This window comes from Sceloporus undulatus, chromosome 7 (assembly GCF_019175285.1).
Source record: "Sceloporus undulatus isolate JIND9_A2432 ecotype Alabama chromosome 7, SceUnd_v1.1, whole genome shotgun sequence".
NCBI classification, from domain to species: Eukaryota; Metazoa; Chordata; class Lepidosauria; order Squamata; family Phrynosomatidae; genus Sceloporus; species Sceloporus undulatus.
In genome coordinates this window covers 10,779,738-10,795,073 of record NC_056528.1, presented here as the reverse complement: position 1 = coordinate 10,795,073, position 15,336 = coordinate 10,779,738, and the positions used below count along the sequence as shown (strand labels likewise).

Genomic DNA, 15,336 nt, shown 5'->3' with positions numbered 1-15,336 from the left:
GAAAGGGCATATTTTAAATATATATATACACACATATATATATACTGCATTGTATGTCATGTCATCATTTGCAGTTGGGATTCAGGAACAAGCATAAGAAAACCCAAACTGTGACCTAGAAACATAATAAAATTGGCAACTTTCTCATAGGAAACAAACATTTAAATCTCCTCAAATGGCTGGCATCACAAGCTGCCAAACGCGGAGGAAAACTGAACTTCTTCTGCAAATGCTGAAATGGTAAATTGGCCAAGACATCACTTATATCTGGGTGCAATACTCCACATCGCTTATATTGCTTATATCTGGGTGCAGTGCTCCATGGGACAGGTGCAAACACTGCTTTTGTCAGCTATACATGGTTAGGCTGCCTGAAGGATTCTGGGAGTTGCAGTCCAAAAGAAATTTAACCCCCCCTCCCAACAACACTGCTTTTAGATCTTGAGGTGTAGCCATGCTGTCTGGAGGAATTCTGGGAACTGTAGTCCAGTGGAGTAACTTTTCCAAGGCCTAGAATCAGTGCCAGTCACTGGCATAAGATGGTGATGATGGGGGGGGGGGGCAACTCAGTTCTTGGAGGCCTTCCATAGACAACCCTATGAGGAGGCAGGAGGGATGCTGGCTGCTGAGAGATGGACATTGGCCCTGCTCTTGCCTGCCTTCCTGGGTCACCTGCTGCAAAATCCTGGGAATTATAGTTTGGAGTGGCACTACACCTCTCTTGCTTGAAATTCCCAATCCCTTTCCCCAGAAGGTGGTTAAAGTGGAATCGTAGTGGTATATAACTGGTGTGGTGTGAATGGGCCTTAGGGTCTCAGGGGACCCCCTCCTGATGTTGCTTGAAATGAACCCTGGCATTTGCACTGACCTTATGGGGAAAAGGGACACCAGAAATCAATTTTTCATGGGAGGAAAAAATGCACATCTTGCATCATTAGAGTCCCTTGACGTTGGTGCCAGTTGGCCCAGATGCATCGATTTGGGTTTTCCTTTTTCTTTTTCCAGGGGGCAGAGTTTCCAATTACTTTGTAAGCTCTAGAACATTGTTGCTGAAACATCCCCAAAGCTTTTTGCAGCAGCCTTTCTGTGGAAATGAGCAGTACATGCGCACGCTGCCTCTCTGGATGTTCCCTTGCCAGTATAACCTTGGTGATAATAGAGTATTATTATTAACACAGCTTGGGAGCTGGGAAGGGATGCTTCGGAAAACACTGCCTCCCCCCCGTCTTTGGCTTCTTCTTTTTTATTAAAAACATCCCCTCTTAGTAAGTGACCGATAGGTTTTTCTGGCATTATGTAAAGAATCCCCGGTTGGCTCTCAAATTGCAAAAACACTCTTGCATTACTCAGTTCCTTGCGACTGTTGGCAAAGAGAGAAGGAGAAGAAGGAGGGAAGGGGGGGAAATGTACTCCTGGGTTATTACTGGAGGGCGAAGCAACTTGTGAGACCAGAGCTAATCTTGCAAAACTATTCCTTGGATGCTCTGATCTGCTTTAATTTAACATGGGTTTGACTCTCCATCGGAGGTGAGCTGCGTCGCTTGCAAACTAATTAGGTTCATGTTGTTCAGACTGGCTGCTTAATGCATTTCAGCAAAATCCTGGTGGTGGAGGAGGAGGCCGGGAACGGCTTGGAGGAAGGCATTCTGCCTTGGCCTCTGCAGGCTCCGCGCTTGGCTCAAGGATGGCCAGGCTCCACTCCTTCCATGGTCTCCTTCCATGGCCCCCGACCCACTGGCTCCAGACCCCTCTGGTTCTGGTGGAATGGGGGACATGAAAGAGGATGCCTATGCAGTTTTTGAGGGAGCATGCCCTCCCTCCATATGCATCTCCAGACCCTGAGATCTGGGGGGCTCTAAGCAGAGAGGGCCAGAGGCTGGTCTTGTATGGATATAGAAGTGGAGCCATGAGAAAATGGGGAGCAGCAGCATATCTATGAAAACCTTTCATAGAATCATTGGAAGAGATCTCAAGGGCCACCGAGTCCAGCCTTTTGTCGCCTTCAAACCCACATGGGGACATCATTGGTCAAAACAGCACTTTGAATCCAGTCTGGAAAGAGAGTGGCAGCAAGACGGTGGAGCAGGCAGAATATGTTCCCCTTGCCACCAAAGAGTATAGTTTCGACTTTCTGGACAGTCTTCAAGGGCAGCCCCACATTCATACTGCATTGCAATAGTCCAGACTACAAAGCATGAATAGAAAACTTTGGGAAGTCCTGGCATGGTTCAGCTTCCCAGTTTCCAGATGTAAGAGAAAGATGGGCAGTTTTGGGTTCTGGTGGGAGACCATTGCAAGGGACCTGGGGCCATTTTGTCCCATCTAATCCTACTGGGCTGTTGGTTGCAAACACGCCGCACGCGCCTCCCTTTCCTTTTGCATGTTAAACATTTGCATGATGACGATGGAAGAAAGGGCCCTCTGCCTGCCTCGTTGTAATTTGGGGCTGCCATAAATCCCGTGCCGATGGCATGATGGATGTGATCGGCAGGCGTTTATTACAAGGCCCGCTTAAAAAATGTTGACTCTTCACAAATTGATTATTTGGGGATTTATTTCTGAAAACGTTTGCCACGGCGTATGATCTCCCGAACGCAGGGTCATTACTGCTCCTTAACGATTCATGCATCAAAGGCCTCGCCAGGGAAATGCAGGCGCCTTCCTTTCCGTGTTCCTGGTGGGAAGACGGCTTCTTATTCCTTCTCAAATGGGGCCCGGGAGGGTCTTCTTCAGAAGGGGACTGGCATAGCAATACACACACCCCTTTATTCCTCCCCCCCCCCAATTGGGGATCCTAATGTATGCGTGCATGGAGGCATAAATTAAAAGCAAACACTTTCCCTCTAGTGGGTTATTGCTGCTCTCTTCCCTTAATGCTCAAGAGGGAGGTTCTTTGAATGTTTCTCATGGCAGGCATGAAACCGTTTCAAAGCCACTTTGCTTTCTTTTCCTTGGCAACTGTCATGTCCAAAGGAGAAAGCTGCTTGGATATCAAGAGCCACTTGGTGCCAACCAGTGAAGCCTCCCTCTCCAGAGGCATCATGCCTTGGATGTCTGGCATCCTCCCCTTTGCCCGCCTTCTTCTTACTTCTCTTTTACAGTTGATTCTTCTGGAAGCATTTTGGGGGGAAAATCACTTATAGTGAGAAAAGACTCTCAAATGCAGCAGCAGTTCCAGGCCAGAAGGAAGCCTTTTTCTGGGGGCTTCTTAACCGACAGAAAGAAAGCCATCTTATTTTTGGTACTCCTTACAGTCCACTGGGTTTGCATGCTATGTTGGGCTCCGACTTGGGACAGATGAAGGCTTCTTTGTTTTTATTTTTTGGTATGATTTAGAGAGATGAGAGGAAAGAAATGATGGGAATTACCCACTGTAAATGCTGCCTTCCAGCTGCAGGGATCTTGCAGCAACCAGAATTTCTCTGCAGGCTTTCTCTTTTAAAACTTTTGTGACAAGAAGAAACTTCTGCAAATGCAGATTATGCAGAGATATGTTGCTGGTATTTTTTTTTCCAAGGGGGAGCAGCTGGGTCAGTCCAGAGTGCAATATCAGCCAATCTCTTTATTGCACATTCCCAATAGGATTGGATATTTAGAGGTAAACTACCCCTGGATATGGAGGATCCATTTGTCCGTAATGACAGATGGGTTGCTGGACCTCATGCTCCACTAATTCACTTTTTACGCCACTGAAGTCTGTCTCCATTGCCATACCTTTTGGTGCGCAATTTCCCAAACCAACTGTGGAGAACCTCCTTCTAGAGGTTTTTAAGCAGAGGCTGGATGGCCATCTGTCAGGAATGCTTTGATTGAGATTTCCTGCATGGCAGAATGGGGTTGGACTGGATGGCCCTTGCGGTCTCTTCCAGCTCTATGATTCTATGATTCTGCATGAATTCAAAATTTAATTCAGAGGGATCCTCAGGCATTGGGAGGGGGTTATCCCAGTGCTAAATGGCATCAAAGACCCCCCCCTCCCCAAAAGGCACTCTGGATCATTGACTGGACTTTGATGCTGATGGCTTTCTGAAAGTTCAAATCAAAACTTGGACTGGATTCCTGACCCACTGACATGGAAGCCTCTGGCTGCAACTGATTGTAATGCCACCAGAAAGGTAACTTCTCCCAGCTGAGAAGATGCTACCCAAATACATTGTTGTCTCTGCAGCCATAAATCAGACCCCGAGACGAGGAAGAAGCCTTTCCTTCCCCCTCGCCCAACCACTCCTTGCAAACATTTTGCCTCATTGCTTTCGGGATGCTTTTTGCTGCAGTAACAGTTATGGGAGGATGTTGAGCCCAAGCGCTGGTGACGCCGGCGTGCTTTTGCTTCTAAACATATTTTTGTTTTTTGGCATTCCGAATTTCACTGAAGGATAAGCAAGCTGAGAGGCAAACATCTGCTAGGAAACATTTAAGCAGCCAAAAAGTGTTTGTCTTGCAGAATATTTCAGGAAACGTATTTAATTTATTTTGCTTAATTATCTCCCCTTGCATTTTTAATGTCCTTTAATACAGTTACGCTAAGCACTGCAGTGTCAAGATACTTAGAGGCCCTTCCTAATCCATCCTGAGCGGGGTGATTAAACGGCTCCTTTCTCACCTGCCTCGGTGCGCACTCATGCGCCTCCGCATTCACACATACATGCACTCATCTCGGGAAGGGAGATCCTCCTTTGGTTCAAATAGCCCTTCCAAATTTCTCTGGGTTTGATGTTTGTTTGTTTCAAGCCAGAAAGAAGCAACTCTGCAAACATGATCCTCCTTCTAATTAGGGAATTTTTGAATGATGATATATTGCCATGAACGCATTAAGTGCAATATATATATATATATATATAATATTGGCTGCACAAACCCCGATCTAGATACCTTTTATTAGTCATTTGTGTCTTGTAAATATAAGCGATCTCTCGGCCCAATCCATTTTAAACCTGTGAATTCAATATTGAATAGATCTTCTGCTTCCTTCGCTGTAAATACCCGCCATGTGTCTCCCATCTGTGTTTTTGGCGTTGGGAGAAAAATTATTAATAGGAGAAGAAGAAGAATGCAGGAGTGTTGGGGAAACGATCCAGCCGCCTGTTTTTGCTCCCTAAAGCATCTCAGATAAATATTGCCCTTTTATGTTACATCTAGCAAATGTTTTAGGCAGCATAAATTACACAACTCATTATCTTTGCTGAGAAAACCTCTAGCAAAAACTTTGGCTCTTGGATGCTAAAATCCCTGATAGGCTCCCAGTAATTTGGTTGATTACCGACTCACTTTTTTAAAATTATTATTATTAATGTAGAGATACCGTACCAATGTCGCGGATACCTCTGGGAGTGCAGCTCTTTCCTACGGAGAAATCCACATTTTTCATTTGATTTTGCTTCTTTAATGCTGAGCACAGACCAGACCGGCGATGGTTGGCTCCTTCCTCTGTGCAATATTTCTGCGCAATGGATGCTTTTTGGCATTTCTTTCCTATTTATTATGTGTGCAGGTGCCTGCGACGATCCGTTGGCATTTCTCTCTCTTTTGCTGCAAAGCTTCCTTTGTGGGCTTGGTTCCCTCCAATGTTTGAAGGATGATCTGTGTTTCCGGATGTCAGGGGTCAAGCAACTTGCTTCCAAAGGCAATACAATTCTGTTATGGTTTCGATCATTGTGGGGGTTTCATTGCATGCAGTTAAGCTGTGGGACATGTCCCACAAGGGAGGTATCATGATGGCTGGTTCCATTGAATCATAGAGCTGGAAGAGACCCCAAATTCTTCATATTTCCAATGAAGAAAGGTTGCCAAAGGTGGCCCACATGTGAAGCCACACAGCCTTGGCTTGTGGGACCTTCTTGGTGGCCATTATGGCTGACCCCTGAAGCAAAGAAACTGGGGGTCTCCCTTTCGTCAGTGGCCATAGAACTGGAGGAAGACCAGCCACGCTCTCAAGGCTTACAACCAGCAGGGCAATAATAAACAAATGCTGAATTATTTATAATTGTGGAGATTAATTATGAATTGTAACGGTAAGGAACGTTATAGTGATGGATCTGCAGAGCCCAAATTGCTCTCATTAAAGGAGCAAGGGAAATATATAAAGGATCAACTGTCATTTGGGGGGAGCATCTCCAAAAAGGACCATTTCTGGAGTATCATGCGCTCAGTGCCTTGGCCTGCAGATTGCAGAAGACGCATTGGGGAAAAAGGGGGAAAGCCAAGGTTCCCAAGCGAAGCATTTCCAGGTCTCCTGATCAAAAAGGGACATTCCTCTTACATGTTTCTAATCTTTGGATTGAAATTAGCGATGCATGTCTCTGGTGTCCAGCTTTAAAGTTCATGTCATACAAAAATTTCAAAAAATATATAACTTAGCTGACAATGGACTTAAAATCAGGAATAGAAAAAGCCATAGTCTTAAGAGCAAGGCGGTTACAAAACAGAGCAACCATCAACTGCCCAGCACATGCTGAAAGGCCCTCTTCCTCTGAGCAATCAGCCATCTAAGTCCTGCTGTGACAAAAGGGAAAAAAGGTCCTGCAAAAGGATGAGAGGAAGGTCTAACCTCTTTTGGAAAGGAGCTACAGAACAGCAGCCACCACCAAGAAGGCTTTGTTTCCCATGAGATGAACCTGCAAAGATGGTGGGCCAGCAATCATCCCAAGACGCAGCCAAGCTCAGGTTGGGAGGTACGGTTCTTCAGAACTTGGACTTTATGGGGCATCACCACACTTTGAATTATGCCTGGAAAGAGACCAGCATGCAGAAGAGCTGCTGCAACAAGGGATCTGTGTGGTAGACCTAAAGGGTGCTTTTGAGTTCATAGCCCTGGGCCAGAGGAGGAGACCTTTTAAGGGGACTTTTTTAAGGCCACATCCTTCAGCAACCGAAGTGAGACCCCTTAAAAAGAACAGCAACGCGTGTTTGCTTATGTTGCATTGGGAATGCGCTGGACCTTCCTCTTCGTGTCTCTAAGAGCTGCTTTGTGCCTCATCATACGCAGCCTTTGCTAAGAAGAAGGGTGGCGTGTTTAGGAGCCGTGAACCTTCCCCCCGAAAAAAACCTCCTTAAGTGTGCCTGCACTGTCTGGTTGGAGTCCCTTTATGAGTCTGCAGGCAGACAAAATGCTTCCTCTCCCAAAGAAAGAAAGAAAAGTAACCAACAAAGGAAGACAGAAGAGAAAAAGAGAGAGATCTGGAGAGAAGACTGCTTGGACCCTCCAAAGGGCAGAAGCTCCCAGCCTTTGCTTTCCTGCTCAGCGCTCTTTTTAAATCAAAGCTCAGGATGCCTCCGGCATTAATTAAAAGCCAGGTAAGGAGCCTCCAATTCCCAGCATGGCTGCAAACCGTCCCCATTATCTCCAGCCTTCTGGAGGCCTGACTGGTAAAGCTGGGGCTGGGAATTTGAAAAACAACCCTGATATGAGCAGGAGGGACCTTGGGAGGAGGAATAAGCTGAATGAGACCTTTGGTTTTATGGATGTCTTTCTTGCCAAGGAATTCGAGTCTAAGGTTGTCCTGTTGGAGCCACTGCGGTTTGGGTATGGGAGAAGAGGACTCCCAGGACACAAAGTCATCAGAATCCCTTTGGTTCAGCCCTGGAAACCAACTGAGTGGCCTTGGCCAAGTCACATTCTCTCAGCCTTCAGAAGAAGGCTATGGTAAGCCTCCTCCGATGAAATCTGGCCAAGAAAACTGAACCAGAAACCTCTGGGAGGAAAGGAGGATTGGGCATAGCAGTGTCAACGCTGGGCTGGTACTCCAGGAGACCAAGGCTTATATCCCTGTTCAGTCCTTGGGAAAATCCCACTCTCTCAGCCTCAGAGGAAGGCAGTGGCCACCTACCAATAATACAGGCAAAACTGGAGCTGTCTTCAGTGACACACAACAACAGGTTGGATGCATCTGGAAGTCTTTCTGTGCAGAGAAAACTCCTTGCAGGTCTCCTGCCATTGCCAAGAGTTGAAAGAATACTATTTTACAACACAACTCAGAGAGTCCTCCAGCTATTTCTCTTTCCATCAAGGTGCCCCAGGGTTTGCAATACTCTGATGTGAGAGACAGTGAAAGTGAGACATCATGGGTCCCGAAACCTCAATCCCTATCTGCATTTGGCCATCCAGGTGGGGAGAGTGAAGCTCAATCCATCTTCTTCTGACAGAACATAAACCTGCAAAGAGCCATTCCTGGGTGGCAGACCAGCTTCTTCATTTCTGTGAAATGATGCCTCCAGTTTGGAGCTACAAAATGGGCTTTTCAGAAAGTGGAAACCTCTGGGAGTGAAGGAGGATTGGGCAAAGAATGGCCCTCTGAAGAAGGAGGATTTCTCTCCCTTTGACTCTGATCCAAATGTGGCGGTGGAGGCAGCAATAGCATCCTTCTTGTGGAAGACAGGAGACCCTGCCTTTGCCTTGTTGCTCCCGCAGCCAGCCCCCGAATCCATCTCTGGCACAATGGAGAAATCGGGGGCTGAGCAATTAGTTCCTCACTGCTCCTTCCCACCTTTTTAGACCCAACTGCACCTAGAAACTGCCAGCTAATTCTGACTGTTCTTTTTTTCTTAAAGGAGTGGCAGATTGAACACCCATCATTTTCATGGCTGGAAGCAGAAAATTGCCCGTTCATTAGTAATGCACATCCTCCTCCGCCGCCGCCGCTGCCTTCTCACCTGCCCCATTGTGCCAATTGTTTGGGGCCAGAGATGGTGCACTTCTGCTAAGGACAGCCAGAAACAAGAGGGCCTTTCTCCTCTCTGCTTCCAAAGGGGTTCGCCCTGTTTGGAAACAGGGATTTGTTGTGGGCAAGGACACACTGCTTGTTCCGTGATAACACTCCTGTCTGTGCAGGCTCCCCTTTGGCTGCCTTGCACTCTGCTCCAGGTGTGCAAAGGTTTTTGGCCATGCAGAGGAGCAACCATCATCACCACCAAGAAAAGAAATGCAGCTGGGATACTGCTGGATGCCATTTGCAAATTTAATGCAAAGGTCATGCTTTGCCTCTTTCTGGATCCCTTTGCAATCCAACCCATTCCTACAACTGTGTAAACATCCTTTGTGCCTGAGGCTGCAATACCACTTTGTACTGCATCTGAAGAAGTTGGTTTATATCCACAAATGCTCATGTTAAAGTAAGAAAACGTCAGCCATAAAGGTGCTGCCACATTTCCTTTTTTCTCCCCTACCTTGTGCTTTTTTTATGTTAGATGTGCAGTTTTGTTTTGTTTTAGGCAGCATTTGAGAGGTACCGATTTTGGCAGCAGCTATACCTTTTTTTAAAATTGAGTTAAGGAAGCACTGAAAATGTCTTGTTGCTGTATCATTGATAATATCTTCTGTCGACTCTTCTGGAGAAAGTGACCCCTGGTTCAGGGCATAAGCAAAGGGAGCAAAGCACATGCCATATCTAGCTTTCTGGCGTAAATCTGGGATGGATGGAAGCATCTCCTGCCAGGTATTGCCTGGCCCTAAGGGACCTCTGTCACCTTTCTTCCGCTGCTCTTCCCTCCATGCAAAAGGGGTCTTTGGGGGGCTGATAGAGTGGGTTCCTGCCCTGGCAGAATGGCAGCTAAGGCTGGGCATGAGCGGAGTTGGCAAGGAGAGACCTGGCTTTCTCTTTGCACTGAGCAGGTGGCTAGAAGGGTAAATGAGAGCGGAGCAGGAGCCGGCCGTGGAGCTGGCCATCTCTCAGCCTGCTAGTTGAAGGCGCAGACACGGGGTATCAGCTCAACAGTGTGCTATTATTTATTACAAGCAGAGTAAGAGTTTGAGGATGCAATAAAAGCTGGCATTGGGAGCATAGGGACACCTGACATCTGCAGTATGGTGCCCAGTCAGGCTGATTTCCAAAGTGTGCGAGAAGAAACCTAAATGGAGGAACATGCAAACAGTCTGACAGTATACACACGTCCCTTGGCTTGTCCCTTCATAGCCTCTGGCTGTCAGATTTTGGGATTTCTGGCTCACTGAAATGGAAATGTATGTGATGCAATGGTGTGGAGGAGGCGGCAAGCAGTTCAGGCAGAAGGACCAAACAGGGAAAGGAACAGAGGAAATCTTTTCCACTTCCACCTCCTTTGGAAGAGTAACTATATATGCACCATGGGCCTCACAAATGCATTGTGCACCAGAAGGACACCACTGTGCATTGCACATGGGTCATCTGCTGGAAATGCCTCACTGGGTTTTACACACGTGGACCACAAATGCATGGTGTGCTTTATTTAAGCATGGGCCATGCAATGGAAATGCACCATTGCACTTGAGAGGTGGGGTGTGGAGGATGCAACTCTGGATGCCATTGCACTGAAGATGCTTTTGTGTCTGCTTTGCTTTCCTTTTTTGCAATATTTTACCAACACATGTGTGCATTCATATGAGTGAAGTGGAGAAGAGGGAAGGTTGCCAATGGAATGAGGAAACTGGAAGCTGCCTCAAACTGTAAGCACTCCAAATCCAGAAGTAATTATAGAATTTGTTCTAATTAAAACAATTCAAGAGGAAAAAGACACACAAAGAAGGGGGGGGGGGATGAACCAGCAATAACAAAGGAGGAGGGAAGCCCTCCTGCCCCCATTCTCCATAAGCCTAAAGGGGGCTCTGGAAAATGGGCTTTAATGCGGGGAGGCATGGGGTTCCCAAAACTGAAGCCCCCCATCTGACTTTGCAGCTGGTGCCCAAATGTGCTCTGATGTTTATATTGACTCTTTCAGTGTGAAGGAATCTAAAATGAAATATACCTCTCTGCCGGCACTCTGGGGAAAAGAAAAAAAGGGAAAGAAAAGAAATCATTTTACAGAAACAAAATCCAACCGCCGATCTAAAGATTGAGGGCCTGAGATGAAATATCTTAAGGATAAACGATATGGAGATTGGATTGCAGGAATCCGTGGCCCAGGATCGGACGGAGGGGGGTTGAATGGGGAGAGGTTTATTGGCTGTGCCATCTTCCCTCTTTCTCTTCCCCATTTGACAATTTAAAATGCAATTCCTCTTCCCCCCCAACCATGAAAGAAAGAGAGAGAGAAAGAAAGAAAGAAAAGAAAAGAGGGGTACCCAGCATTTCCTTCTTGCAATCTTGCAATAACACCTTGAGCAGCAACTATCTTCTACAATTTGTTCCCAGTTTGTCCCCCAAACTCTGTTTCTGCTCCCAACTGGCACTGAATCAACTGCAAGATGGCAGGTCAACCCTTATGAATGTCTCCCAATTGGGTCGCAAGGGTTGCAGAGAAGTGGCCATTGGGACTTGGTGCCATTTGGACAGAGATACAACATGGTAGTGGTTTGAGCATTGGATTAGGACTCTGGAGACCAGGGTTCAATTCCCAGCTCAGCTATGAAACCCACTGGGTGACTTTGGGCAAGTCACACTCTCTCAGCCTCCAAGAAAAGCAATGGCAAACCTCCTCTGACCTCACCAGGAGCCCTTGTCCCTTGGTCTCAGCTTCTGGCCTGGAGACCTCAGGGCCTGGGAGGGTCCTCAGCCAGAAGCCCTAACCTTGATGCTGAGAATTCAATGGGCCTGGACCCTGGTGAGGCTTGAGGCCTGGACTTAACATAAATCTTCCTTTGGTCCTTGCAGAGTCAGTTGTTTTGTTCCCTGCCAAGATGTTCCAGGCAGGATTTATAGGGACAATCTGTCCTTCGTTTGCACAGGGCTCAGATGCCATTTAGAAAATTTTCTCAAAGCCTTTCTCTTAAGAAATGTGGTGTCGAGTGGGTGATGCACTGTTGCTGATTGTTGTGCCATTTGTCAGAAAACGTGTCGCCATCTATATCCCTGATGTCCAGCTGGGCAGAAAAAAACCACTTTTTGTAAACCAAAATAAAAATATCTTGTCCATCGGGAACATTTATGAACATCGCCTGAAATATATAAGCCTCGAGAGTCTTTTGGTAAAGAGGTGGAGGAAACAAGCCTTGGGGCACATGGAAGGCTATGTAGGCACACTGTTGAAATGTTGCTGTAATGCTGGGTGATTGTTTTGGAAATGTAAAGCTGACAATGACTGGGGCCTCATGGACCCCTTCCTGGTGGCAGTGTCTTCCCATGTCGATGTGAAGTCAAAGGCTTTCATGGCCGGCATCCATAGGTTTTTGTGGGTTTTTCAGGCTATGTGGCCATGTTCTAGAAGGGTTTCTTCCTGACATTTTGCCAGCATCTGTGGCTGGCATCTTCAGGGAATGCTTGCCTGGAAAGGAGCTGGGTATATATAGCATGGGACCCCAAATCCCCTCCACCTCCATCCCACATTTCCAAGAGAGGTGGCTGCCAACTGGGGGTTGTTTCCGTTTCTCAAGGTGATTACTCCTCTCTTGCTGCATAATCTGGCTTTAGTCATTTAAATGTTTTCCAAGGAACAAGACTTTTTAAATATATATCTATGCATATGTTTTCAAGAGATGCTTCTCAGACAGTTCCCAGAGAGCGGCTTTGCAGTGAAAATGTGAAATAATCAGTTTAGGCACAAAGAGGCTAATGAGGGAGCCGTTTGACCATCTGAACAAGGTTGGCATCTTGGTGGGTGGATGGCAGGGCAAGTGGGGGGCTTTGGGGGGCAGAGCTTGGCAGGGGTCCCGCTGCCCCTGTGGACTTGCTGAGCTGGGAATAAAAGGCAGAGCCTTCCTCCCCTTCTTCCAGATTTCAGCATCCAAAAAAGCTGCTCATTCAGTGCCACCCAGCCACCTTGCAGGATCAGACCAGACATTAAGACGGCGAGTGGGGAGGAATTATTTTAAATCTCTTAATATTGCTGTGTCCTCTTTTTTGGAGGTGGGATGTCAAGCCATCAAGCTGTAAGCCACAAAATGTTGTTGCTTCAGAAGGAGGCAGGGAATGGAGTCATGGGATTATGGAGTCAGAAGGGGTCCCCAAGGACAGCTAGTCCAGTGCCCTGTGAAGCACCCAACTTAAAATTTAAATTTATAATTATGTTATGTATAATTATAAGAGAACTGAAAGATATAGCTGTGTTAATCTGCAAAATGAGTATGTAGAGAGATCTTGCAAGAGACTAAATGAAAGAAAGAAGTTGGCAACGTGAACATCTTAGACTTAAGACACTTCATTTCCATACACAAAGGATTTTGAGCTTAAATTGACATTCTCACACACTCATGGCATATATATAGGTCTGTCCCTGGCTTTCCGCTCCACCAAATGTATCCGAGGAAGTGGACTTAAAGTCTACAAAAGCTCATGCTGCCAACTTATTTCTTTCAGTTAGTCTGAAAGGGGCTACAAGATCTCTCTCTCTGTAAAAGAACTGTCCAAGGTGCTGGGCCTACTTTGAGGGATGGGAGCTCAGCAGCTTGGATACAGCTCTAAAGTTCATTCTGAAAACCAGCGCCGGTTCCTCCTCCACCATCACCACCACCATCATCACCACTTCCCATGACCCAGCCATCGCTGCTTCCCGATCTGGCTCCAGGGTCTTTGTCAGGTGGAGGAATCAATGCCTCCTCACCTTCAGACAGCATCTTGAGAAGGAAAGATGGAGGGAGGGATGCCTTTTTTTTTTTTTTTTGGAACAGGCTTGCAAATGTCCTCCAACAGGCCACCAAAATGGCTCCAGCCTCCCTCTTTCAGCCTCTATTGGCCTACATGTGGTATTTATTTATTTATGGCAGCGATTCCCTAACTCTGGTCCTCCAGGTGTTTTGGACTTTTGTTCCCAGAAGGCTCAGTCAGCTTGGCCAATGGTCTGGGATTCTGGAGCCAATGTCCAAAACATCTGGAAGGCCAGAGTTTGGGAATCACTGGTGTTGGGAGGAATGGCTCTCTGCCTCCCAGAGCTGTGCATAAGGAGGGAACCAGTCCACTGAAGGTTCCCAGGCGAGAAACAGCTCATGCCTCGGTGCATTGCCCTGAAAGGTCCCGGGTTCCACTCTTTCTTCTCTTATCTGCCCCTCTCTTGGGGTCTTCTCCTTCTTCTTTCTGCCTGGCATTGGCACCTGCATCTTTGCATCTCTTGCCTGCTGTGGAAATATTAATCCGGGAGAGCCATTATTTTATTTCTGCCGCCACCTTGTGGAAACCCAGCTCCCATTGCACCTCTGCCAGGCAATTTTTAAAAACCCAAATAAACTAAGGATACCCTTTTTCATTTAAGGGTTGCGGGATCATAAAACAGCCTCCATTCTCTAATGCAGCCGAGGAATATCAGATTTCAAGAAACAAGGGAGAAAATGCTCTTTTCATTTTGTCTTAAAACAGACATGTTGCAGGAGGGTTGAAGCATGTAGAATACTCACTTTCTTGTCCTTAAAACACACTTCCCAAAGACATTTGAATGTGCGAGGCCTACTTCCGAGGAGGCTTGCCGCCTTTCGTGCGCTGCAAGATTGAACAATATTACGTATAACTTGGCACATAAAATTATACTGTTTGGTATATGCATGGGATTTTATTTCATGTTATCCAAACAGCAACTATAAATACATCCAGCGTTAGAGCAGTAATCTTTAAGGTAGCTGAGATAGTTTTATTCTCTCCCCCCACTTTCCCTCCAGTTGGGGAAATAGGAAAAGAAATAAAAGTTGAAAGCCAAACTCATCATCCTGGTAATAAACAAAAGGGAGGTTTTATTGTCTGGGGTTAGAAACCATTCAGAGACATCAGAAGCAGCCGCAAGAAGAAGAAGAATATGCAAAAAATGGTGGACTGGGGAAACAGGTCTGGAAACAGGCCTTCAGATCATGCAATTAAGGACAAGCAATACATTTAAGTATCCACTTTAAAATATTATTGAAGAGTTTCACATTACTTTATCGTTGTCGTCGTTATGCCCCTTCATCTAGAAATTAGTCGAGTTCAGGATTAAGGATGCACATGGATCAGACCAAAAAAAATAATATAGGAGGGGAAAAACCTCTTGCAAAAGTAAAGATTATTTCTCTGCTGAAAAGTGTTCAGGGGTCTCCTCCTTTGGGTTTTTTTTAACCTAAGAGTCTTGATGTCCATCTGTCAGGAGTGCCTTGACAGTGCCTTCCTTCGTGGCCAAAGGGGGTCAGATTGGATGACCTCTGGGATCCCTTCCAGCTCTAGGATTCTTGGATGGTCTTTTGAGGGAGGAAGAGAAGAGGAAGAAGGGACAGGATCCCTCTGGAGGCCTGTGGCCAGCCATGGACCTCAAATGGAGCCTGGTGAGTGACAAATTGCCATCTCCTTGCATGGCACTGGAGTGCCATCAGCCACACGGAAGGGTTGTTAGAGATACCTGCTCCATAACCCTCTTGTGGCTGCAATTTCTCCACGATAATGGCATTGTGAAATGGAGCGCTTGACTCCTGACGACCTTCTCCATCCTCCTGAGGCCCCATAAGTCTCCCTTGCCTTATGGTTCCCCTCTCTCCTC

The 15,336-nt window shown here is 46.5% G+C and overlaps 1 protein-coding gene across 2 annotated transcripts in view; it reads left to right on the top strand.

The window, feature by feature from the left end:
- Nucleotides 1-15,336, top strand: part of CAMTA1 (calmodulin binding transcription activator 1) — a 313,956-nt gene that overhangs the window by 120,274 nt on the left and 178,346 nt on the right. The window lies entirely within an intron of this gene.